This window comes from Taudactylus pleione, unplaced genomic scaffold (assembly GCF_031769625.1).
Source record: "Taudactylus pleione unplaced genomic scaffold, aTauple2 ptg002172l, whole genome shotgun sequence".
Lineage (NCBI taxonomy): Eukaryota > Metazoa > Chordata > Amphibia > Anura > Myobatrachidae > Taudactylus > Taudactylus pleione.
This window is the reverse complement of record NW_028286566.1, coordinates 155,453-180,214: the sequence shown is the minus strand read 5'-3', so window position 1 is coordinate 180,214 and position 24,762 is coordinate 155,453. Positions and strand designations below refer to the sequence as shown.

Below are 24,762 nucleotides of genomic sequence, written 5' to 3'. Positions count from 1 at the left end.
CGTGCGTGGCTGTTAGCAATTTCTGAGTAAGGTCTGAGCTTGTGTAAATGTGCGTATGGGTCCGATGTTACTCGATGTCACAGATTGTTTCGCTATATTGCTAAGTATTACGGATGCGAGACAAGAGAAAATGGGCGTCCTTATGTGAGACTGCAATCGCAATGCATTTGCATAACACCGCTGATATTAGCAACTGCGTTGCGTGTGCATTAGCATAATAGCGATCCGTGCTGAATCAGGTCCAGACACCGGCCTGGTGAAGAAGTACAGATGTGTCCTCGTGCACCACGTGTCTACACGCCATATGGTGATGGAGAACGCTCCCAGAGGAGTATACTGTAGCTTACTTGAAATCTGACATGTTATTCGCATCGCAGATGCAGCAAAACACAGAGGGGGTCATTCAGACCCGGTCGTTAGCGCCGATGCGCTCGGACCGGGTCGATGGCCCCCCACAGAGCATGCGTACGACGGCGCCGTCGTGCGCATGCGTGAGACCCGCTACGACCGACAGCGCCGGTCGTAGCGGGTCTCGATCCAAAGGGGGTGAGCTGTCGATGTTGATTGACAGCTCGCCCCGTTTGGAAGGCGGGCCGGGGGGGTGGCAGCCCAAACGGAGACGTTCCCATGGGAACGCCTGCCGTTTGGGGGAGGCCCCACTGACATCACTAGTGATGTCAGTGGAGAGCTTCCGGCTCTGACAGAGCCAGAAGCTCTCCGAGGCTTACAACAAGTGAGACCCTACCCTAGGTCTCTGACCATCGCGACCATCACCCGAGCGGTCGTTAGAGCTGTGGGTGTTAACCCACAGCCTAACGACCGCAACAGAGGTGGGCGGTCAGGATGCAAGTGGCTGCCCAGTTTCTGAGCGACCGCTTGCATCCTCCGACCGCCTCTGAATGAGGCCCAGAGTACCAGAGACGCCAGGTTGCGAATGAATTTTGCATAACAAAAAGCAGCAGCCGCTTCATTGCAGAACTTCGTGCGCAGATTCATACTCATTCGCACAGATGTACAAATGTCGCACATCACATTGATCAGTGTAATCTAGCAGAGCAGTGTTGTCGCTCCCAGTTGTTTTAGTTATGCAAATAAGATGCACATTTTTTTGCGAAAAAGAAGCTTTGCGCGTTCAGTTACTGAGTTTAAAGATAAAGCACCAGACGGAAGCAGTAAAGAAATGCACAGTCCCACTGCAGTTCCTACAGGTGCATTCTCCATATGCACATAGATGAATCCGTAGGGGTGTGCAATCGCTGTGATGTGTCCAGGAGGCACGTGCATTTCATATGTTCCCTCTTTCCTAGGGCTGAGCCCGTATTAGTCATGGACACACATGGGACAGAAACTGCTGAGCTTGTGATAAATGTGACAATGTCAAGGCTGAAGGATTATTTGAACGGGCTCCAGGTGAGTTTCATCCGCACTTTGATCCGAAAGAGTTTTGGTGGGATTTTCCCAGTTACAAAGAAATATAAATATTAATCTCCTTGTTTGTATTTCCTGCTCTGGAACATCCAGAATCTGATAAATGCTACAAGCAGTTCCAACAACTCCCCGGCCATGGACAGATCAGCTGTGACCCTCAAACAGCTCCAGGTTCTGCCTCGCTACAGCTCCAGGCTCTGCCTCGCTACAGCTCCAGGCTCTGCCTTCGCTACAGCTCCAGGTTCTGCCTCGCTACACCTCCAGGCGCTACCTCCCTACAGCTCCAGGCTCTGCCACCCTACAGCTCCAGGTTCTGCCTCGCTACAGCTCCATGCTCTGCCTTCGCTACAGCTCCAGACTCTGCCTTGCTACAGCTCCAGGTTCTGCCTCGCTACAGCTCCATGCTCTGCCTCGCTACAGCTCCAGGTTCTGCCACGCTACAGCTCCAGGTTCTGCCTCCCTACAGCTCCAGGCTCTGCCTCGCTAAAGCTCCAGGCTCTGCCTTGCTACAGTTCCAGGATCTGCCTCGCTACAGCTCCAAGTTCTCTATACAGCTCCAGGCTCTGTTTTGCTACAGCTCCAGGTTCTGTCTTGCTACAGCTCCATGCTCTGCCTTCACTACAGCTCCAGGCTCTGCCTCACTACAGCTCCAAACTCTGCCTCGCTACAGCTCCAGGCTCTGCCTCGCTCCTGCTCCAGGCTCTGCCTTCACTACAGCTCCAGACTCTGCCTTCGCTACAGCTCCAGACTCTGCCTAGCTACAGCTCCAGGTTCTGCCTTGCTACAGTTCCAGGATCTGCCTCGCTACAGCTCCAGGCTCTGCCTTTGCTACATCTCCAGGCTTTGCCTTTCCTACAGCTCCCGGCTCTGTCTCTCTAAAGCTCCAGGTTCTGCCTCACTATAGCTCCAGGCTCTGCCTCGCTACAGCTCCAGGTTCTGCCTTGCTACAGCTCCAGGTTCTGCCTCCCTACAGCTCCAGGCTCTACCTCGGTACAGCTCCAGGCTCTGCTTTGCTACAGTTCCAGGATCTGCCTCGCTACAGCTCCAGGTTCTGCCTCCCTACAGCTCCAGGCTCTGCCTCGATACAGCTCCAGGCTCTGCCTTGCTACAGTTCCAAGATCTGCCTCGCTATAGCTCCAGGTTCTCTATACAGCTCCAGGCTCTGTTCTGCTACAGCTCCAGGTTCTGTCTCGCTACAGCTCCATGCTCTGCCTTCACTACAGCTCCAGGCTCTGCCTCCCTACAGCTCCAGACTCTGCCTCGCTACAGCTCCAGGCTCTGGCTTTGCTACATCTCAAGACTTTGCCTTTCCTACAGCTCCCGGCTCTGTCTTGCTAAAGCTCCAGGTTCTGCCTCCCTACAGCTCCAGGCTCTGCCTTGCTACAGTTCCAGACTCTGCCTTTGCTACATCTCCAGGCTTTGCCTTTCCTACAGCTCCCGGCTCTGTCTCGCTAAAGCTCCAGGTTCTATCTTACTACAGCTCCAGGCTCTGCCTCGCTACAGCTCCAGGTTCTGCCTTGCTACAGCTCCAGGTTCTGCCTCCCTACAGCTCCAGGCTCTGCCTCGCTACAGCTCCAGGCTCTGCCTTGCTACAGTTCCAGGATCTGCCTCGCTACAGCTCCAGGCTCTGTTTTGCTACAGCTCCAGGTTCTGTCTCGCTACAGCTCCATGCTCTGCCTTCAATACAGCTCCAGGCTCTGCCTCACTACAGCTCCAGACTGCCTCGCTACAGCTCCAGGCTCTGCCTTTGCTACATCTCAAGGCTTTGCCTTTCCTACAGCTCCCGGCTCTGTCTCGCTAAAGCTCCAGGTTCTGCCTCGCTCCAGCTCCAGGCTCTGCCTCACTCCAGCTCCAGGCTCTGCCTTCACTACAGCTCCAGACTCTGCCTCGCTACAGCTCCAGGTTCTGCCTCGCTACAGCTCCAGGCGCTGCCTCCCTACAGCTCCAGGCTCTGCCACCCTACAGCTCCAGGCTCTGCCACCCTACAGCTCCATGCTCTGCCTTCACTACAGCTCCATGCTCTGCCTTCGCTACAGCTCCAGACTCTGCCTCGCTACAGCTCCAGGCTCTGCCTCGCTACAGCTCCAGGCTCTGCCTTTGCTACATCTCCAGGCTTTGCCTTTCCTACAGCTCCCAACTCTGTCTCGCTAAAGCTCCAGGTTCTGCCTCGCTACAGCTCCAGGCTCTGCCTTCACTACAGCTCCAGGTTCTGCCTCCCTACAGCTCCAGGCTCTGCCTTCACTACAGCTCCAGGCTCTGCCTCCCTACAGCTCCAGGTTCTGCCTCGCTACAGCTCCAGGCTCTTCCTTTGCTACTGCTCCAGGTTCTGCCTCGTTACAGCTCCAGGTTCTACCTCGCTACAGCTCCAGACTCTGCCTTCGCTACAGCTTGAGACTCTGCCTTTGCTACAGCTCCAGGTTCTGCCTCACTACAGCTCCAGGCTCTGCCTCGCTACAGCTCAAGGTTCTGCCTCGCTACAGCTCCAGGCTCTGTCTCTCTACAGCTCCAGGCTCTGCCTCACTACAGCTCCAGGCTCTGCCTCACTACAGCTCCAGGCTCTGCCTTGCTACAGTTCCAGGTTCTGCCTCGCTACAGCTCCAGGCTCTGTCTCCCTACAGCTCCATGCTCTGCCTTCACTACAGCTCCAGGCTCTGCCTCACTACAGCTCTAGACTCTGCCTCGCTACAGCTCCAGGCTCTGCCTTTGCTACATCTCTATGCTTTGCCTTTCCTACAGCTCCCAGCTCTGTCTCGCTAAAGCTCCAGGTTCTGCCTTGCTACAGCTCCAGGCTCTGCCTCGCTGCAGCTCCAGGCATTGCCTCACTCCAGCTCCAGGCATTGCCTCGCTCCAACTCCAGGCATTGCCTCGCTCCAGCTCCAGGCTCTGTCTCGATCCAGCTCCAGGCTGTCTCACTACAGCTCCAGGCTCTGCCTCGCTACAGCTCCAGGCTCTGCCTCGCTCCAGCTCCAGGCATTTCCTTGCTCCAGCTCCAGGCTCTGTGTCGCTACAGCTCCAGGCTGCCTCGCTACAGCTCCAGACTCTGCCTCGCTACTGCTCCAGGCTCTGCCTCGCTACAGCTCCAGGCTCTTCCTCACTACTGCTCCAGGCTCTGCCTCGCTACAGCTCTAGGCTCTGTCTTGCTACAGCTCCAGGCTCTTCCACCCTACAACTCCAGTCTCTGTCTCGCTACAGCTCTAGGCTCTGCCTCGCTCCAGCTCCAGGCTCTGTCTCGCTACTGCTCCAGGCTCTGCCTCGCTACAGCTCCAGGCTCTGCCTCGCTACAGCTCTAGGCTCTGTCTCGCTACAGCTCCAGGCTCTGCCACCCGACAGCTCCAGGCTCTGCCTCGCTACAGCTCCAGGCTCTGCCTCGCTCCAGCTCCAGGCTCTGCCTCACTACAGCTCCAGGCTCTGCCTCGCTACAGCTCCAGGCTCTGTCTCCCTACAGCTCCAGGCTCTGCCTCACTACCGCTCCAGGCTCTGCCTCGCTACCGCTCCAGGCTCTGCCTCGCTACCGCTCCAGGCTCTGCCTCGCTACAGCTCCAGGCTCTGCCACCCTACAGCTCCAAGCTCTGTCTCGCTACAGCTCCAGGCTCTGCCTTTGCTACATCTCTATGCTTTGCCTTTCCTACAGCTCCCAGCTCTGTCTCGCTAAAGCTCCAGGTTCTGCCTCGCTACAGCTCCAGGCTCTGCCTCGCTGCAGCTCCAGGCATTGCCTCGCTCCAGCTCCAGGCATTGCCTCGCTCCAACTCCAGGCATTGCCTCGCTCCAGCTCCAGGCTCTGTCTCGATCCAGCTCCAGGCTGTCTCACTACAGCTCCAGGCTCTGCCTCGCTACAGCTCCAGGCTCTGCCTCGCTCCAGCTCCAGGCATTTCCTCGCTCCAGCTCCAGGCTCTGTGTCGCTACAGCTCCAGGCTGCCTCGCTACAGCTCCAGACTCTGCCTCGCTACTGCTCCAGGCTCTGCCTCGCTACAGCTCCAGGCTCTTCCTCACTACTGCTCCAGGCTCTGCCTCGCTACAGCTCTAGGCTCTGTCTTGCTACAGCTCCAGGCTCTTCCACCCTACAACTCCAGTCTCTGTCTTGCTACAGCTCTAGGCTCTGCCTCGCTCCAGCTCCAGGCTCTGTCTCGCTACTGCTCCAGGCTCTGCCTCGCTACAGCTCCAGGCTCTGCCTCGCTACAGCTCCAGGCTCTGCCACCCGACAGCTCCAGGCTCTGCCTCGCTACAGCTCCAGGCTCTGCCTCGCTCCAGCTCCAGGCTCTGCCTCACTACAGCTCCAGGCTCTGCCTCGCTACAGCTCCAGGCTCTGTCTCCCTACCGCTCCAGGCTCTGCCTCACTACCGCTCCAGGCTCTGCCTCACTACCGCTCCAGGCTCTGCCTCGCTACCGCTCCAGGCTCTGCCTCGCTACAGCTCCAGGCTCTGCCACCCTACAGCTCCAAGCTCTGTCTCGCTACAGCTCTAGGCTCTGCCTCGCTCCAGCTGCAGGCTCTGTCTCGCTACAGCTCTAGGCTCTGCCTCGCTCCAGCTCCAGGCTCTGTCTCGCTACAGCTCTAGGCTCTGCCTCGCTCCAGGCTCTGTCTCGCTCTAGCTCCAGGCTCTGCCTCGCTACAGCTCTGAGTACAAAGTTACCACCAAGCCATAGATGAAATATTATTACACATACAAAATAATTTGCACTGACATAATGTTATGAGCTCCTTTCTTTATATTGTAGACAGTGGTAAACTCAGCTTATGTCGTCTATAGATGGCAAGAGCGAGAATCACCATTGCCGGCAATAAGGGCCCAGCAAAAGCCTTTCTGGCTTCAGTGAAGCTTTCCAGGCTTTGCTGGGACCCGCCAGGTGAAAGTGTAATGCCCATGTGTAGCATTACTTAGCAGCCTGTTGCCGGCAGTGGTAGGTTGCTTGCGAGGATGCAGATGAGGAGAACACTGAGGGAAAGGCAAGTTATTGTACATACCGGCTGCATTTTCGTTAGCATCACTGTGATAACCCAAATGTGCCACAAGTAATAAGGATCATTATTAAATGGAGCCCTTAATAACTGATGTGATTCACGATAAATAAAGCTCAGTTCTCCGTGCTCAGCAGCCGCCTTTGCAAACTGAAAGTGCGCCCCCTATGCGCAGTAGCGGAAACATCTTTAAAAGCGATAAACGTCACACAGAAGTCCAACCTCCTACCTCCTGTCCCCCTTGTCTGACTAACATTTTCAGTTGTTATTTAGGGGCGTATTTATCAATCTTTGTTTTGCTAAAATAATGTGAAAATTTGTGTTTTCATAACCTTTTCACATTATTTTGGTATCACAGAAATGTATGAAAGGGCAATTGGAGAAGAATTCGAAAAATTCTCCTCCAAGCCCTTAAATTTGCATATTTGTAGTAAGCAGATTGCATTTCACATACTTTTAATGGGAAATGAGATCTGTTAAAATTTACTCATGGATGGCATTAACCTACTCTAGCTCAGCCTTCACAGCCTGCTGACAGGACAAGCAAAGCCTGGAATAGGCTTCTGTGATCAGCCTGCGTGTCTGATAGACCACAGTCTGATCACAGTAAAACAAAACAAAAAAAAAGACACTTACCTCCATTCAGGTGATCAGTGACTCGGTCATCTTGGTAAACTGAGATGCTGTGAAGCAGCATCCTTAGTTTACTGCAGGGACCACATGACCGGGGTCACACACATTGATCAGATGACCGGATCACAGAGGAGCTTACTGATCACCTGAACTGAGATAAGTGTAAGCTGAGCGGGTGAGGGGGGGGAGCAGGGGGGAGAGTCAGCAACACATGCATCAGTTGTAATCTGACATCACATGAGTCCGTTTGAACACTGGCTAGGCTGCTCATGGCAAGACCACATGAATTATCGCATGTGGCATGATAGTGGGTGCCTAACGGATGGGACATTCCATTTCCGAAGTTGTGCAGACATTCAACATTCCACCCAAAGTGGACAACACAGTGGCCCACCTCGGGTGCTTAATGATCGTGACCAGCGGAGTCTGGCCAGAATTGTTCATGGTAACAAACGAGTGACACTGGCTCAAATCACATCCACATTCAATGCAGGAGGCACCAGATGCAAATCCAGGAGGTTAGTGCAGCGTTCTTTAGCTTTCATGGGATACGGGAGCAGAAGACCAACCAGAGTCCCCCTGTTAAAACTACGGCATTGGACACAGCGCCTCCCCTGGGTTTGTAAAGTTGCTAATTAGATCCTGGAGGACTGACAACATGTGGCGTGGTCCCATGAGTCATGGTTTCTGTTGCTTCAGGCTCTTGGTAGGGTTTGGGTATGGTGCAGACCCCATGAGGCCATGGACCCCAGTCAACAAGGCACTCTGCAGGCTGGCGGTGGTTCCATAATGGTGTGGAGTGTGTTCACCTGGCATGGGTTGGGTCCACTGGTCCGCCTGAACACATCATTGCTTGTCCATTTGCAGCCCTTCATGGACTTCATGTATCCTCACAATGATGGAATATTGCAGCAGGATAATGCACCATGTGATCGGTCCCAAATTGTCCAGAATTGGTTCAAGGAGCATTCTGGAGAGAGAATAGTGTCGCCACCAAGTTCGCCCGACATGAACCCAATCGAGCATTTATGGGACATGGTGGACAGGTCCATTCGCAATCAAGATCCTGCACCTACAAATATCAAGGAGCTGTGAGAAGCTATCCAGATGTCATGGGTCAACATCTCTTCGGAGGCTTTCCGTCCACTTGTGGAATCGATGCCACGTTGCCGGGCTAGAGGTGGGTGTTCTCACGCTACCTGGACGCCATTGTGTCTGCTTACAGCTCTTCTCCAGGAGGAAAGTTCCATAAAGTCAACAATTAGAGTATGTAGAAGTTGGGTCGATTGTTATGGAGTCTTTTCTGTCTGGTTGCGGATAGTTAAAGAAATTTGTTTTCTGTAATAAAGTGGTGAATGGGAGCTTAGGGAGTAATTATTATTATTATGCTTTTTTAATATTGCGCCACAAGGGTTCCGCGGCGCCTCACAATGTACATAAACAAATTAGAAATATACATTGCTGCAATAGCGATCATAGGGCCTGATTCAGACCCACTCGCGAGCGGCTGTCCGCTCGCAAGTGGGTCGATGTTCTGGACTGAGCATGCGCCAGAGGGAGCTCCGTCGTGCGCATGCGCCAGACGCGACGAGCAAAGGAAAGTCCTTCGCTCGTTGTGTCTGATCAAAGGGGGCATGCTGTCGATGTTGATTGACAGCACGCCCCCTTTGGTAGGCGTGCCGGGGGCGTGCCTCCCTGACGGGGGCGTTCCCACGGGAACGCCTCCCGTCAGAAGCCGGCTCCACTGACATCACTAGTAATGTCAGTGGGAGTGATTTTGGCTCTGATAGAGCCAAAATCACTCCGGAGCTTGCGGTTGAAAACCTCAACCGCAGGCTCCGGCTCGCAGTTTCGATGGTCGCGATGGTGAAGACCATCGCGGCCATCAAACTGCACGCTCGTATAGCCTGTGGGTGGTCACCCACAGCTATACGAGCGTCCAGGAGGACGCTCCATTTTCATGGAGGCTGGCCCTCATTCAGAGCGTGCGCTCTGCTCAGAGCGTACGGCTCTGAATGAGGGCCATGGCACACAAAAATAAGCAGCAGGGCTTCAGCTACCAAGTGTTAGGTGCCCTTGTGGGGAGTTAGGAGTAGATGATCGTATGAGTGAGGGAAGGAGAAGCACATGAGGGAAGAGGGTCTTGCTCGTTAGAGCTTACATTCTAAATGGGAGGGGCAGACAGACAGGGGTGACACAGATGGGGGAGGCAGTAATGTATTTCAAGTTTTTTTCCATGCATACGTGTCTATATTTTTATTTCCACAATGGGCTTAGTGGCTGACCATCACTATATGCTAGTATTAGCCCATCCCCTGGTGTATAGCCGTACGTCTATATGTCCACTTTGAGTATCTGAAGATGCTTTAATACTACTTGGTGCATCTTTAGAATGATGCCACCATCACTTGCACCAGCCCTATGCTAGGTACCATATCTCCATCAGAGTGTGGCTTTCAATGTTAGCGATTTAGCGCCTGTGTACGCAACCTCTTCAGCGACACGCCTGCGACCCGTCCGTAAGATTGAATCTAGCTCCAAGTACCCAGTGGATGTATTTGCTATACTGACGTTATTGCTTCTATCCAAATATTTTTTATTCGACAAGATAAATTATAACGATCCCTACGTAACAAATGACAGCACAAACGTACACATTTTGCTGACAGGTTTGAGGTCTTCCTCGCGCTCGGTTCCGCGTACGTCGCCTGTGATGTAATACAGGTCTCGTTCTGTCAGAGCTCTGCAATGTCTGACTGCGCTGCTTTGTAGGAGATGTTCTGTCACACAGAGCTGAACCATATTCATACACAAAGCTGACTCTGTTTCTTGGTTATTACTTGCAGCACTTGTTGCTATACTTAGATCGCAGTAGTGGAGATAAACAGAGTTATCCTGAGGATAGGCTGAAGGACAAAAATAACCCGGAACACGCAGATAATGAGGAGAGACGAGCAGACAATGGATCTTCCTCAGCCACAAGGGGTTATGTAATCTATACGTTATATAGGACACCGTATATACCTGTAGCCTGAGAACATGAGACGCCAGCTCCGCAGACAATGGACAATGGTGCTACTCTCCTGTATGTAACAGGTTCCGTAACATCTTGGGTTTTATATTTGTGAAGCTTGTATAGTCCAACGTGACAGTGTAGCTTACCATCGGGGGTCCGGCTTCCTCCCACGCATGGGTGTAACTACCATAGGTACAATGGGTGCAGCTGATATGGGGCTCAGAGCTGAGGGGGGGGGCCCATCTTCCTTGTCACAGTTACATGTGTAATATACTGTACATGTTTCACCATTGAGTGGTATATAGGAGCTCTTACAAACTTTTGCTACGAGGCTTTCAAATACATAGTTACGCCCCTGCTCCCACGGTCCAGGCAAATTTAAGCACAAGCCTATTTGTAGAGTAAAACTTGCGCCTTTTCGCCTCCGCGTGACCCGGAACCCATCGTTCGCAAGCGCAATGCAGAGGCTTTCGCATCTCAGTCGTACCTGCGCTTATGACTGAGTAGCTATAACGAGGCTGTAATGGGGGGGTTCTCACGTAGGCAAAGTTTAGTTAGGGCACGTTGATACAACTGCGGAGGTATTCAGTAAGGTGGTCGACATTCCGTAGGTCAACTGTCAGAATGTCGACATGGCCAATATGTCCAACGCGCAATTAAGTCAACATGGTTAAAATACTGACGCATTCAAAATGTTGACATTTAACATGAATTTAACATATTTTATTTTGTTGAAGACGTCCGACGCGCTCACAACACTCCCACCAGACAGAAGAAGTCTGCCGCCCAGTTACTGCCCAGAAATGACCATTTCACGGACAGATAAATCCCAAGGCACTAGTGATCTCCGTCCGCTCGCAGGTAACTGATCTGCTGCATGCCCAGAAGCCAATTTTGTTTCGTTAGTGGAGGCGCAGTATTCTGAAATCTGCGAGATCCGTGCGACTTGCGTGTGACCTGGAATACTGCATGCAAACCGACATAGCTCAACTAACTATAATCCAATATTACACTGAGGAGTCCAATGAAGGGGGAAAGAGCCTGCCTGTACGTGTATGCTCTGTGCCCACATAAGTCAGGGTGATGCACTACAGATTCAGCAGATAGGGCCTCTGTGTCAATGACATTTCCCAGAAGCCTCTTCTCCTGAATAATAGGCGCTGCTTACTTTGGTGTTATTGCTTAGCTGAGCAGAGTAATACTACAAATGGGAGCTGTCAGGGCTACTTTGGTGTCTAGCGTAGCTGACAATGAAGCTATCCAATAAAAAGCAATGCAAACAATAGCAACATCCCCATTTTATTCCACAGGAAGTGCCTTCCACGGCAAAGGATGCTTTAAATAGAACATATGTTCCTTTGCATCTTATATGACAGTTATACGATATTGATATTCTGTTAACGGGATCTGCTACAAGCATGATAGGCTGCAGTAAGTGACGGGTTAATTGCCAAACTCCCTGCACCCACATTTTTAGCAGGGCAGTGTCAGGCTATACTGCTGCAATACACAATCCCACTGTTCCTATTCCAGCTCTGATCAGGAACCCACAACGTAATTCTGCAAACACAACAAGCCCTTCACCCCGTCCTCTCTGCAGTCCCTGATCACCTGCATATAGGACCTCATTCAGAGTCGGTCGTTGCGGCCGCACGGTCGTAAGGTAAAAGGGGCCGGATATGCAAATGATGCACTCGCAAGTTGCGTCGTTAAGATGGGATCGTTAGCTGGACGAGCAAGGGGAGGATGCGGCCGTAAGACTAAAAAAACACCCCCTTCTCGTTCCCATTACACGTCATCTCCGGGCATATAAGGATTAATCGAGACCATCGGAAACCATCGGAGCTGGTCGTAGAGCTTAAGGTTGACCATACCCTCTCTTAAGCACTACGATCATGTCAGTGTAAAAACCTCCCATGTCACATATGCTATGACACTACTTTGTTAATTATGCACTCCCATAAAACGCCGTTCGCATAGTCAGGCACGCCTGCGTTCGGATCTCCACTCCCCCGTTCACAAGCACCTTCCCCTGTTACCACCCACAAACGCCTCATCCTGTCACTCAAACTAACGACCTGGTCAAGTTCAAGGAGAGAGATATTTCCGATCGTAACAGCTAGTTTGCGCACGCGCATTGCGAATTTTATGCAATGCGCAGTTTAGCGAACATCGGTGGCGTACGACCGTGCGGCCGCAATGACCGACTCTGAATGAGGTCCATAGTGCAGAACCCCAGGTCATACTTGCCAACTCTCCCTCAAGAAGACTCTCCGAAATAGTAGCAATCTCTCTGACTCCCCCATTATGAAACTGTTATAGTTAAAAAACAAAAACAAAACAGAGATATATACATTTAAATGGGAGCATTAGTATTATTTCCCTGCATTGGGTATAAGACACAATGGCCCTCATTCAGAGCCACTCGCTAGCGGCAGTACGCTCGTTCCGAGCGATGTTCGCACATCTGCGCATGCGTACGGATCGTTATACGCATGCGCGAACCAGTCAGTGCGGCCGAAATTCATGTGCTCGCAATATAGCGAATGCCTGCTATTTTGAGTGACAGAATGAGGCGTATGTGGGTGGTAACAGGGGAAGGTGCTTGAAAACGGGGAGTGGAGATCAGAACGCAGGCGTGCTTAAAGGTCAAAACGGACGTTTTATGGGTGTGCATAATTAATACAGCAGCGTCATTGACCACGTCACTGGGTTATTTTATAGCCAGAACTGCTCGCAAGATTGTGGTAGCAAAAACCAACCACAAGAATAGCGAGCAGTTCATACGCTGGTCGATGTACTCGATTAATCTAATAAATAGCGGACATGACATATGGTGCGTGCGGCCAGGGGGGCGTTTTTAACAAATAAACGAGCGTATGTTTTGCTCGCTCATTCAGACTTAGAGGTGTGAACAGACTGCAATTTGCGAACTGATCATTTGAATAGCCACCCCTTGTTTTTGAACGAACGACCGCAAATAGCGAACGGCTCTGAATCAGGCCCAATGATCCCTATGGCTACATCATACTTGCATACATCCTGGCTGCTTCCTCCTGGAGGAAGCAGCCAGGTCGGTTTAGCAGGGGGGCGGGACCTGTATAGAGGGGCGTGGCCAGACACATTACAAATTGTTTAGGGGTGGGACTGGGGCGGAGCCACACAAGTGCTTCATTTAGGCTCCGCCCCCGCTTCACAATGCCGATATTTCCGGCATTGCGATGCAGGGGGCGGGGTTATTCTGACGCAAATCGCGTCATCAGACCCTTCCCTGCGGGGGGTTTGGAGCTACATTGTGGGGGGGACTGGAGGGGTCAGGAGGCCTGTCTATTTTCCGGGGGACCGGGAGTGGCACGTGTGGGCTACATGCATTTTCTGAAAAGTATCAGTGTGTTTTCATCAGCAAGTAGATCTTACTGACTGCTTTGTGGCTCATTTACATTTGGATGTAAGTCAATTTTATGACACGCCTCCCAGATGTAGCAGTACATGCCCACTTTACCGCTGCGCTCATAGGTGCTGCTTTCACAATCTCCCTGACATGCTTTTTCAAAAGTAGGCAAGTATGCCCCAGGCACATTACACAGGAAATGAAATTGTTAAATACAGTAATGGGAGATAAATATGACTGTATTTTAGTATAAGAAACCATTGTGTGCCATGTACTCCTGACCCGGGTATAGTGCAGTCTGACGTTGGATTTGAGTGCTAGCTCCTGAGCTGGCTTCCTCTATACCTCACAGCTCTCCTGCTATATAGACTGGAGGCCACAACAGTCCCCATAGGAGTCTATAGGGACTGCGAACTGGGCAAATGTATCACGGTCACTTCCCGATGGCTGTCGACAACTTTTGATGGAGTCAGCCATTCCAGCCTACAGACTGAGATTTCGTTTTTGTTTTTTTTGGAGAGGGATCCTTCTCCGGTAATGCCAACTGGAACGGGTGCAGCCTGACGGCCCTGTATGAGAAGTTAGTTCTGCCGGGTCCGAGCCCAGAAGAAAAGGGATCAGGTAAACAATCACTTTACTTTTTAGACTTCGCAGCGACGGGCTCATTCGGATCCCATGTCCCTGCATTGCGTCAATAGGTCGAAAGGGACATAAGGTCAACAGGTAATTGTTCCGCAGTGACTTAGATCGACAGGGTTAAACAGTGACGTAACTAGGGTATTTGGAGCCCAGGGCAAGATGAAAAAATGGAGCCCCCCCCCTATGTGTATGCCGAAAAGTGGGCGTGGCAACATGCCACAAGAGGCATGGCCACTGATAAATGGGGGCGTGTTACCATGATCCCCCCAATTTCTCATTACTCTGGGAACATTCCTTTCCATTCCATATGCACCTTAATGCACCCAGTAGTAGTGCCCCTCTTGCAATGCCCACTGTAGTAGTGCCCCTTATGCAATTTCCCCAGTAGCAGCGCCCCATGTAGTAGCGCCCCAGTAGTGTCCCTTATACAGTGCCCTCAGTAGTGGTCCCCCCTATGCAGTGCTCCCAGTAGTGCCCCTTATACAGTGCCCCTTATACAGTGCCCTCAGTAATGGTCCCCCCTATGCAGTGCCCCTAGTGGTGGTCCCCCTTATACAGTGCCCCCAGTAGTGGTCCCTCTTATGCAGGCCCCCAATAGTGCCCCTTACACAGTCCCCCCTATACAGTGCCCCCAGTAGTGGTACCCCCTATGCAGTGCCCCCAGCAGTGCCCTTTATACAGTGCCTCCATTAGTGCCCCTGATACAGTACCCCCATTAGTGGTCCCTCTTATGCAGCGCCCCAGTAGTGCCCCTTATACAGTGCCCCCAGTAGTGGTCCCCCCTATGCAGTGCACCCAGTAGTGGTCCCTCATATGCAGGCCCCCGGTACTGCCCCTTATACAGTACCCCCCAGTATGCAGTGCCCCCTCTTATGCAGGCCCCCAGTAGTGCCCCTTATACAGTGCCCCCAGTAGTAGTCCCCCCTATGCAGTGCCCCCAGTAGTGCCCCATATACAGTGCCCCCAGTAGTGGTCCCCACTATGCAGTGCCCCCAGTAGTGGTCCCCACTATGCAGTGCCCCCCTATGCAGTGTCCCTTATACAGTGCCCCCAGTAGTGCCCCTTATACAGTTCCCCCAGTAGTGCCCCTTATACAGTGCCCCAACTGTGGTCCCCCCTATGCAGTACCCCTAGTGGTGGTCCCCCTTATACAGTGCCCCCAGTAGTGGTCTCTCTTATGCAGGCTCCCAATAGTACCCCTTATACAGTCCCCCCTATACAGTGCCCCCAGTAGTAGTACCTCCTATGCAGTGCCCCCAGTAGTGCCCCTTACAGAGTGCCTCCATTAGTGCCCCTGATACAGTACCCCCATTAGTGGTCCCTCTTATGCAGTGCCCCAGTAGTGCCCCTTATACAGTGCCCCCAGTAGTGCCCCTTACAGAGTGCCTCCATTAGTGCCCCTGATACAGTACCCCCAATAGTGGTCCCTCTTATGCAGTGCCCCCAGTAGTAGTCCCCCCTATGCAGTGCCCCCAGTAGTGATACAGTGCTGCTATACAGTGCCCCCGGCCGGTAGTGCCCTTTACATATATAACACAACAAACATACACACAAAACACTTACCTGAATCCCTACTCCTGCCGCGCCCACCACTGTCCGCTCATCCATCCTCCCGCTTGGTATTATGGGAGAGACGTCCTGACTTCTTTCCCATCACCCACTGCGGGAGCCGGAAGGCGGAGCTCATGAGTGAGCTCCAGCCCGGCTCCAGCAGTGGGTGCAGCAGCCAATGAGAGTCTGTCTGACTCTCGTTGGCTGCTGAAACACACATACCGCTGTCGGGTAATACGAGTGTACCACCCGGCAGCAGTGTGGGTGTTACTGCACTCACTGCGGTCCGCACTACACTGACTTTACCGGTCCTGGACCGCGGTGCCCCCCCCTCCCCCCGACGGCGCCCAGGGCATGACCCCCGGCCGATCCGCCCTGGTTACGCCACTTGGGTTAAACAGGTCGACATTCAAGTGGTAGACACAAAAAGGTGTTTCATTATTTTTAGGGTTAGGTTTTAAAAAAAAACACAATCACGCGTCAACCTTTTTTGTGTCAACCATTTCAATGTCGGCCTTTTAACCCTGTCTACCTAATTCACTGTTGACCACTTAACTGTTGACATTATGTCCATGCCAACCTATTGACCTATTCACTGTCAACCCTCAGTTGTTAACCTATTGACTGTCTACCCTCTGGTGTCGACCTATTGACTGTCTACCCTCTGGTGTCGACCTATTGACTGTCTACCTTTTTATTGCAGACCTATCAACCCACAAATAAGAAAAACAAGTAATACTAAATAAATGGTGACAAGATTGCTTTAAAAATATCACCTGCAAGACAACAGCCCATATAATAAGAAGGTGGGTGTAATGAGAGCAGGGCACCGGGCAGTAATCATAGGTAATCACCCCCCATGTATCCTGTATACTGCAACATGGTTGTTATAGGTAACAGCATTACTTTATATAGGTGACAGAATTCCTGGGGAGGAGACTAGACACCAGACAGAGTGGCATTATCTGTACAGGGTGCACAGGGCCGACCCAAGCCCAAATTTTTTGGTAGCGAGTATATTTTTTGGCGCCCCCCCTATGCAGTGCCACTTTTACAGTGCCCCCGGTAGTGGTCCCCCCTGTGCAGTGCCCCTTGTGTCCCAGTAGTAAGCCCCTTATATAGTGCCCCCAGTAGTAGTAGTCCCCCATGCAGTGCCCCCCCAATAGTGGTACCCTTTATGCAGTGCCCTTTAAACAGTGGCCCCAGTTGTAGTTCCCCCCCATACAGTACCCCCAGTATTGCCCTTTATATAGTGCCCCCAGTAGTGGTCCCCCCCTTGTAGTGCCCCAAGTAGTAGTCGCCCTCTTGTAGTGCCCCTAGTAGTAGTCCGCCCTCTTGTAGTGCCCCTAGTAGTAGTCCCCCTTGTAGTTGTACTCCCAGTGAAGGTTCCCCCCCTATGCAGTGCCCCCAGTAGTAGCCCCCCCTTGTAGTGCCCCCAGTAGTAGTCCCCCCCTTGTAATGCCCCCAGTAGTAATCCCCCCTTGTAGTGGCCCCAGTAGTAGTCCCCCTTGTACTGCCACCAGTAGTAGTCCCCCCTTGTAGTGCTCCCAGTAGTCCCCCCTTGTAGTGTCCCCAGTAGTAATCCCCCCTTGTAGTGGCCCCAGTAGTAGTCCCCCCTTGTACTGCCCCCAGTAGTAGTCCCCCCTTGTAGTGCTCCCAGTAGTAGTCCCCCCTTGTAGTGTCCCCAGTAGTAGTCCCCCCCTTGTAGTGCCCCCAGTAGTAATCCCCCCTTGTAGTGGCCCCAGTAGTAGTCCCCCTTGTACTGCCACCAGTAGTAGTCCCCCCCTTGTAGTGTCCCCAGTAGTAATCCCCCCTTGTAGTGGCCCCAGTAGTAGTCCCCCCTTGTACTGCCCCCAGTAGTAGTCCCCCCTTGTAGTGCTCCCAGTAGTAGTCCCCCCTTGTAGTGTCCCCAGTAGTAGTCCCCCCTTGTAGTGTCCCCAGTAGTAGTCCCCCCTGTAGTGCCCCCAGTAGTAATCCCCCCTTGTATTGCCCCCAGTAGTAGTCCCCCCTTGTATTGCCCCCAGTAGTAGTCCCCCCTTGTAGTGCTCCCAGTAGTAGACCCCCCTTGTAGTGTTCCCAGTAGCAGCCCCCTCCCGCAGTAGAGACACAAATAATAATAATTAAAAAAAAAAACACTTACCTGAAACCTCGCTCCTGGTCCCACCGTCGCTATCAGCTCTTCCGTCCTCCTCCCGGGCCGCTTTGCATTATGGGAGAGACGTCATGATGCCCAGCTCCGGCAGTGGGAGCAGCAGCCGATGAGAGTCTGTCTGACTCTGATCAGCTGCTAAAGCAAACACACAGCTGCTGGAGCCGGCGGTTGTGTGTTTGTGCTGTGTAGTGCTGACCGAACTCTGTTAGGTCAGCGCTACGCATGCAGTGCAGCCTGTGTCACAGAGACACAGTCTGCCCGCGGCCCGCATGGTACGCAGCTGAGGCGCCCTCCACAATGTGGCACCCTACTCAGCTGCGTACCCTGCGTAATGGGAGAACCGGCCCTGAGGGTGCAGGGTGTGTGCTGCACACGGGCCCACTCGGCACCCATGTATTATCCATGTATTATACTTACCTCTCTAGAGGTCCACGTCAGCGGTTGTGCCGCACAAATCACTGGGAACACGGGGCAGCGGCCATTTTCCTGGAGATTTGCAAATAGAAAAATCACAGGAACACGGAGACCTGGGCAATGCGCAGTACACTCTGGCGCAAGTGTCCGGGAACGTGGCACCCTCACCACCTTCCCTGTGGTTTTCTACTAACCTGCACAGCCAGCGAGAGAGAAGGGGGCCACACTAGAGCAGACCTTCCCAAATAAACTCCACCAATTGAGGCTGGGTCCTCCGTGTCAATTCTTCACCAAGGGAGCCAGAGTGTGGATATAAGGAGGGGAGACACGGGCGCAAGGGAGCTCTGTATGTCAGGGCTGAGGATTAGAATGGAAAACACTCAGGGTCATATTTATTAAAATTGTGATAAATGCCCCGAAACCTGATGTTCCTTATTGTGGCTACTAGTGGCTGCTTTATAACAGGGCTATGTATCATTGCTCCTGACCTCGGACTGCTGCTCTGATAATCAGCTGAGCTGTCCTGATGTATTCTAAAAGCCTTACTTTTGCAAATAATATTATATATATATATATATATATATATATATAATATCTATACACACTACAGCAGGCATGTCAAACTCAAAATACCATCCGGGCCTAATATTCAAAGGTCTAAGAGTGTGTGGGCCGCAACATAAAAAAAAGTCTTATGTGCAACTTTGATAGGTTTATTATTAATAAAAACCAGTGCATTGCCCCTGTAGTAGTGCCCCTTATGCAATGCCCCCTGAATTTGTGCCCTTTATGCAATGCCCCTCATGCAGTGCCCCAGTAATGCCACTTATGTTGTGCCCTTAGTAATGTCCCTAGTAGTGCCCCTTATGCAATGCCCCTAGTAGTGCCCCTTATGCAGAGCCCCAGTAATGTCCCTTATGCAGAGCCCCAGTAATGTCCCTAGTAGTGCCCCTTATGCAGAGCCCCCAGTAATGCCCCTTATGCAGAGCTCCAGTAATAACCCTAGTAGTGCCCCTTATGCAGTGCCCCCAGTAATGCCCCTAGTAGTGCCCCTTATGCAGAGCCCCCAGTGATGCCCCTTATGCAGAGCCCCAGTAATGTCCCTAGTAGTGCCCCCAGTAATGCCCCTAATGCAGAGCCCCCAGAATGCCCCTTATGCAGAGCCCCCAGTAATGTCCCTTATGCAGTACCCCCAGTAATGCCCTTTATGCAGAACCCTCAGTAATATCCCTAGTAGTGCCCCCAGTAGTGCCCCTTATGCAGTGTCCCCAGTAATGCCCCTTATGCAGTCCCCAGTAATATCCGTAGTAGTGCCCCCAGCAATGCCCCTTATGCAGAACCCCCGGTAATATCCCTAGCAGTGCCCCTTATGCAGAACCCCCGGTAATATCCCTAGTAGTGCCCCTTATGCAGAGCCCCCAGTAATGCCCTTTATGCAGAGCCCCTTATGCTGTGCCCCCTCCCAGTATAGATCAGGCCCCACTCTCCTGTGCAGTACTTACCTTTCTACACGATGGCCGCTGGGCACCGCTCCAGTCCTCGCCGTCTTCACTCCCACCGTCCCGCGGCGTAGACGTTGCCGCTGATTCAGAGCGGCAGGCGCAGGCTCCTCTCATCGTGGGAGACGCGGGTGACGTCATGACATCACCCGCGCACTGCATCACTGAGAACGCTGGCCTCTGATCGCTTCCGAGACCAGCATTGCCAGCTTTAAATGAAGTAAACACTGCCCGATCGGAGCTGAGCTCCGATCGTGGCAGGGGTGTGGGCCGCATATTACATACAGTATATATTATATATATATGTGGGCCCACACTGTTGGGACTCATGAAATGTTTATTTGGGCTGCATGTTTCACATGCCTGCACTAGAGTATATCTAGGTTTCAGTGCTGGGGAGTAATGAGAGAGGCCTCTGACCCGCAGGCTGGCGGAGATTGTTTCTAGTGATTATTATTATATGTGTGGGTTGGGTACAAGGTCGCCCTTATAGGTAGAAAGGGAAACGTTGAATGTTTGCTTAGCGTTCAACTCAGCATCAGGTTCATATGCTCAAATCAAACACACGCACAAAAAGCATATTAACGCCCACCACGTGCTGAGTCAGCGGCATCACAAGGCGCATCCGGCCTGCACCGGTAGTATATGCACCAAGATTATGACAGGCGCACTTACACCCAGAAATACCGACACCCAACTAGAGCGTAACATAAGCATAAGGAAAGTTTTATACATTTCTTTTTAAAGTGAAAAACACATTCACTGTTAGATTTACGGTGCATAAAAATCTCACATACAGCAGGTCTATGAATGTAATGTATAAATGTAAGTGAATGAATGTAATGTATAAATGTAATGTATAAATGTAAGTGTATGAATGTAATGTATGAATGTAATGTATAAATGTAAGTGTATTAATGTAATGTATGATTGTAATGTATGAATGTAATGTATAAATGTAAGTGTATGAATGTAATGTATAAATGTAAGTGTATGAATGTAATGTATGAATGTAAAGTATAAATGTAAGTGTATTAATGTAATGTATAAATGTAATGTATAAAAGTAAGTGTATGCATGTAATGTATGAATGTAAGTGTATGATGTAATGTATAAATGTTAGTGTATGAATGTAATGTATAAATGTAATTGTATGAATGTAATGTATAAAAGTAAGTGTATGAATGTAATGTATGAATGTAATGTATAAATGTAAGTGTATGATGTAATGTATAAATGTTAGTGTATGAATGTAATGTATAAATGTAATTATATGAATGTAATGTATAAAAGTAAGTGTATGAATGTAAGTGTATAAATGTAATGTATGAATGTAATGTATAAAAGTAAGTGTATGAATGTAATGTATGAATGTAATGTATAAATGTAAGTGTATGATGTAATGTAAAAATGTAAGTGTATGAATGTAAGTGTATGAATGTAATGTATGAATGTAATGTATAAATGTAAGTGTATGAATGTAATGTATAAATGTAAGTGTATGATGTAATGTATAAATGTTAGTGTATGAATGTAATGTATAAATGTAATTGTATGAATGTAATGTATGAATGTAAGTGTATGAATGTAATGTATAAAAGTAAGTGTATAAATGTAATGTATGAATGTAATGTATAAAAGTAAGTGTATGAATGTAATGTATGAATGTAATGTAAGTGTATGATGTAATGTATAAATGTAAGTGTATGAATGTAAGTGTATGAATGTAATGTATGAATGTAATGTATAAATGTAAGTGCATGAATGTAATGTATAAATGTAAGTGTATGAATGTAATGTATAAATGTAAGTGTATGATGTAATGTATAAATGTTAGTGTATGAATGTAATGTATAAATGTAATTGTATGAATGTAATGTATGAATGTAATGTATAAAAGTAAGTGTATGAATGTAATGTATGAATGTAATGTATAAAAGTAATGTATAAATGTAAGTGTATGAATGTAATGTATAAATGTAATGTATCAATGTAATTGTATGAATGTAATGTATAAATGTAAGTGTATGAATGTAATGTATAAATGTAAGTGTATTAATGTAATGTATAAATGTAATGTATAAAAGTAAGTGTATGAATGTAATGTATAAATGTAAGTGTATGAATGTAATGTATGAATGTAATGTATAAATGTAATGTATAAAAGTAAGTGTATGAATGTAATGTAATGTATGAATGTAATGTATAAAAGTAATGTATAAATGTAAGTGTATTGATGTAATGTATAAATGTAATGTATAAATGTTAGTCTATTAATGTAATGTATAAATGTAAGTGTATGAATGTAATGTATAAATGTAAGTGTATTAATGTAATGTATAAATGTAATGTATAAAAGTAAGTGTATGAATGTAATGTATGAATGTAAGTGTATGAATGTAATGTGTAAATGTAATTGTATGAATGTAATGTATGAATGTAATGTATAAATGTAATGTATAAAAGTAAGTGTATGAATGTAATGTATGAATGTAATGTATAAAAGTAATGTATAAATGTAAGTGTATTAATGTAATGTATAAATGTAATGTAAAAATGTTACTCTATTAATGTAATGTATAAATGTAAGTGTATGAATGTAATGTATAAATGTAAGTGTATTAATGTAATGTATAAATGTAATGTATAAAAGTAAGTGTATGAATGTAATGTATGAATGTAATGTATAAATGTAAGTGCATGAATGTAATGTATAAATGTAAGTGTATGATGTAATGTATAAATGTAAGTGTATGAATGTAATGTATGAATGTAAGTGTATGAATGTAATGTATGAATGTAATGTATAAATGTTAGTGCATGAATGTAATGTATAAATGTAATGTATAAAAGTAAGTGTATGAATGTAAGTGTATGAATGTAATGTATGAATGTAATGTATAAATGTAAGTGCATGAATGTAATGTATAAATGTAAGTGTATGATGTAATGTATAAATGTAAGTGCATGAATGTAATGTATAAATGTAAGTGTATGAATGTAATGTATAAATGTAAGTGCATGAATGTAATGTATAAATGTTAGTGTATGAATGTAATGTATAAATGTAAGTGTATGAATGTAATGTATAAATGTAAGTGGATGAATGTAAATGTATAAATGTAAGTGGATTAATGTAATGTATAAATGTAAGTGTATGATGTAATGTATAAATGTAAGTGCATAAATGTAATGTATAAATGTAAGTGCATGGATGTAATGTATAAAAGTAAGTGCATGAATGTAATGTAAAAATGTTAATGTACGAATGTAATGTATAAATGTAATTGTATGAATGTAATGTATGAATGTAAGTGTATGAATGTAATGTATAAATGTTAGTGTATGAATGTAATGTATAAATGTAATTGTATGAATGTAATGTATAAATATAAGTCTATGAATGTAATGTATGAATGTAAGTGTATGACTGTAATTTATAAAAGTAAGTTCATGAATGTAATGTATAAATGTTAGTGTATGAATGTAATTGTATGAATGTAATGTATAAATGTAAGTGTATGAATGTAATGTATAAATGTCAGTGCATGAAGGTAATGTATAAATGTAAGTGTATGAATGTAATGTATAAATGTAATTGTATGAATGTAATGTATAAATGTAATGTATAAAAGTAAGTGTATGAATGTAATGTATGAATGTAATGTATAAAAGTAATGTATAAATGTAAGTGTATTAATGTAAGGTATAAATGTAATGTAAAAATGTTACTCTATTAATGTAATGTATAAATGTAAGTGTATGAATGTAATGTATAAATGTAAGTGTATTAATGTAATGTATAAATGTAATGTATAAAAGTAAGTGTATGAATGTAATGTATGAATGTAATGTATAAATGTAAGTGCATGAATGTAATGTATAAATGTAAGTGTATGATGTAATGTATAAATGTAAGTGTATGAATGTAATGTATGAATGTAAGTGTATGAATGTAATGTATGAATGTAATGTATAAATGTTAGTGCATGAATGTAATGTATAAATGTAATGTATAAAAGTAAGTGTATGAATGTAAGTGTATGAATGTAATGTATGAATGTAATGTATAAATGTAAGGGCATGAATGTAATGTATAAATGTAAGTGTATGATGTAATGTATAAATGTAAGTGCATGAATGTAATGTATAAATGTAAGTGTATGAATGTAATGTATGAATGTAAGTGTATGAATGTAATGTATGAATGTAATGTATAAATGTAAGTGCATGAATGTAATGTATAAATGTAAGTGTATGAATGTAATGTATAAATGTAAGTGTATGAATGTAATGTATGAATGTAATGTATAAATGTTAGTGCATGAATGTAATGTATAAATGTAAGTCTATTAATGTAATGTATAAATGTAAGTGTATGAATGTAATGTATGAATGTTAGTGTATGAATGTAATGTATAATTGTAAGTGTATGAATGTAATGTATAAATGTAAGTCTATTAATGTAATGTATAAATGTAAGTCTATGATTGTAATGTATAAATGTAAGTGTATGAATGTAATGTATGAATGTAATGTATAAATGTAAGTGCATGAATGTAATGTATAAATGTAAGTGCATGAATGTAAGTGTATAAATGTAAGTCTATGATTGTAATGTATAAATGTAAGTGTATGAATGTAATGTATGAATGTAATGTATAAATGTAAGTGCATGAATGTAATGTATAAATGTAAGTGCATGAATGTAATGGATAAATGTAAGTGTATGAAAGTAATGTATAAATGTTAGTGTATGAATGTAATGTATAAATGTAAGTGTATGAATGTAATGTATAAATGTAAGTGTATGAATGTAATGTATGAATGTAATGTATAAATGTAAGTGTATGAATGTATGTGCATGAACGTAATGTATAAATGTAAGAGTATGAATGTAATGTATAAATGTAAGTGCATGAATGTAATGTATAAATGTAAGTGTATGAATGTAATGTATAAATGTAAGTGGATGAATGTAATGTATAAATGTAAGTGTATGAATGTAATGTATGAATGTAAGTGTATGAATGTAATGTATAAATGTAAGTGTATGAAAGTAAGTGCATGAACGTAATGTATAAA

General features: G+C 47.1%; 1 protein-coding gene across 2 annotated transcripts in view; it reads right to left on the bottom strand.

Moving 5' to 3' along the window:
- Positions 1-24,762, bottom strand: part of LOC148433687 (1-phosphatidylinositol 4,5-bisphosphate phosphodiesterase gamma-1-like) — a 167,358-nt gene that overhangs the window by 118,938 nt on the left and 23,658 nt on the right. The window lies entirely within an intron of this gene.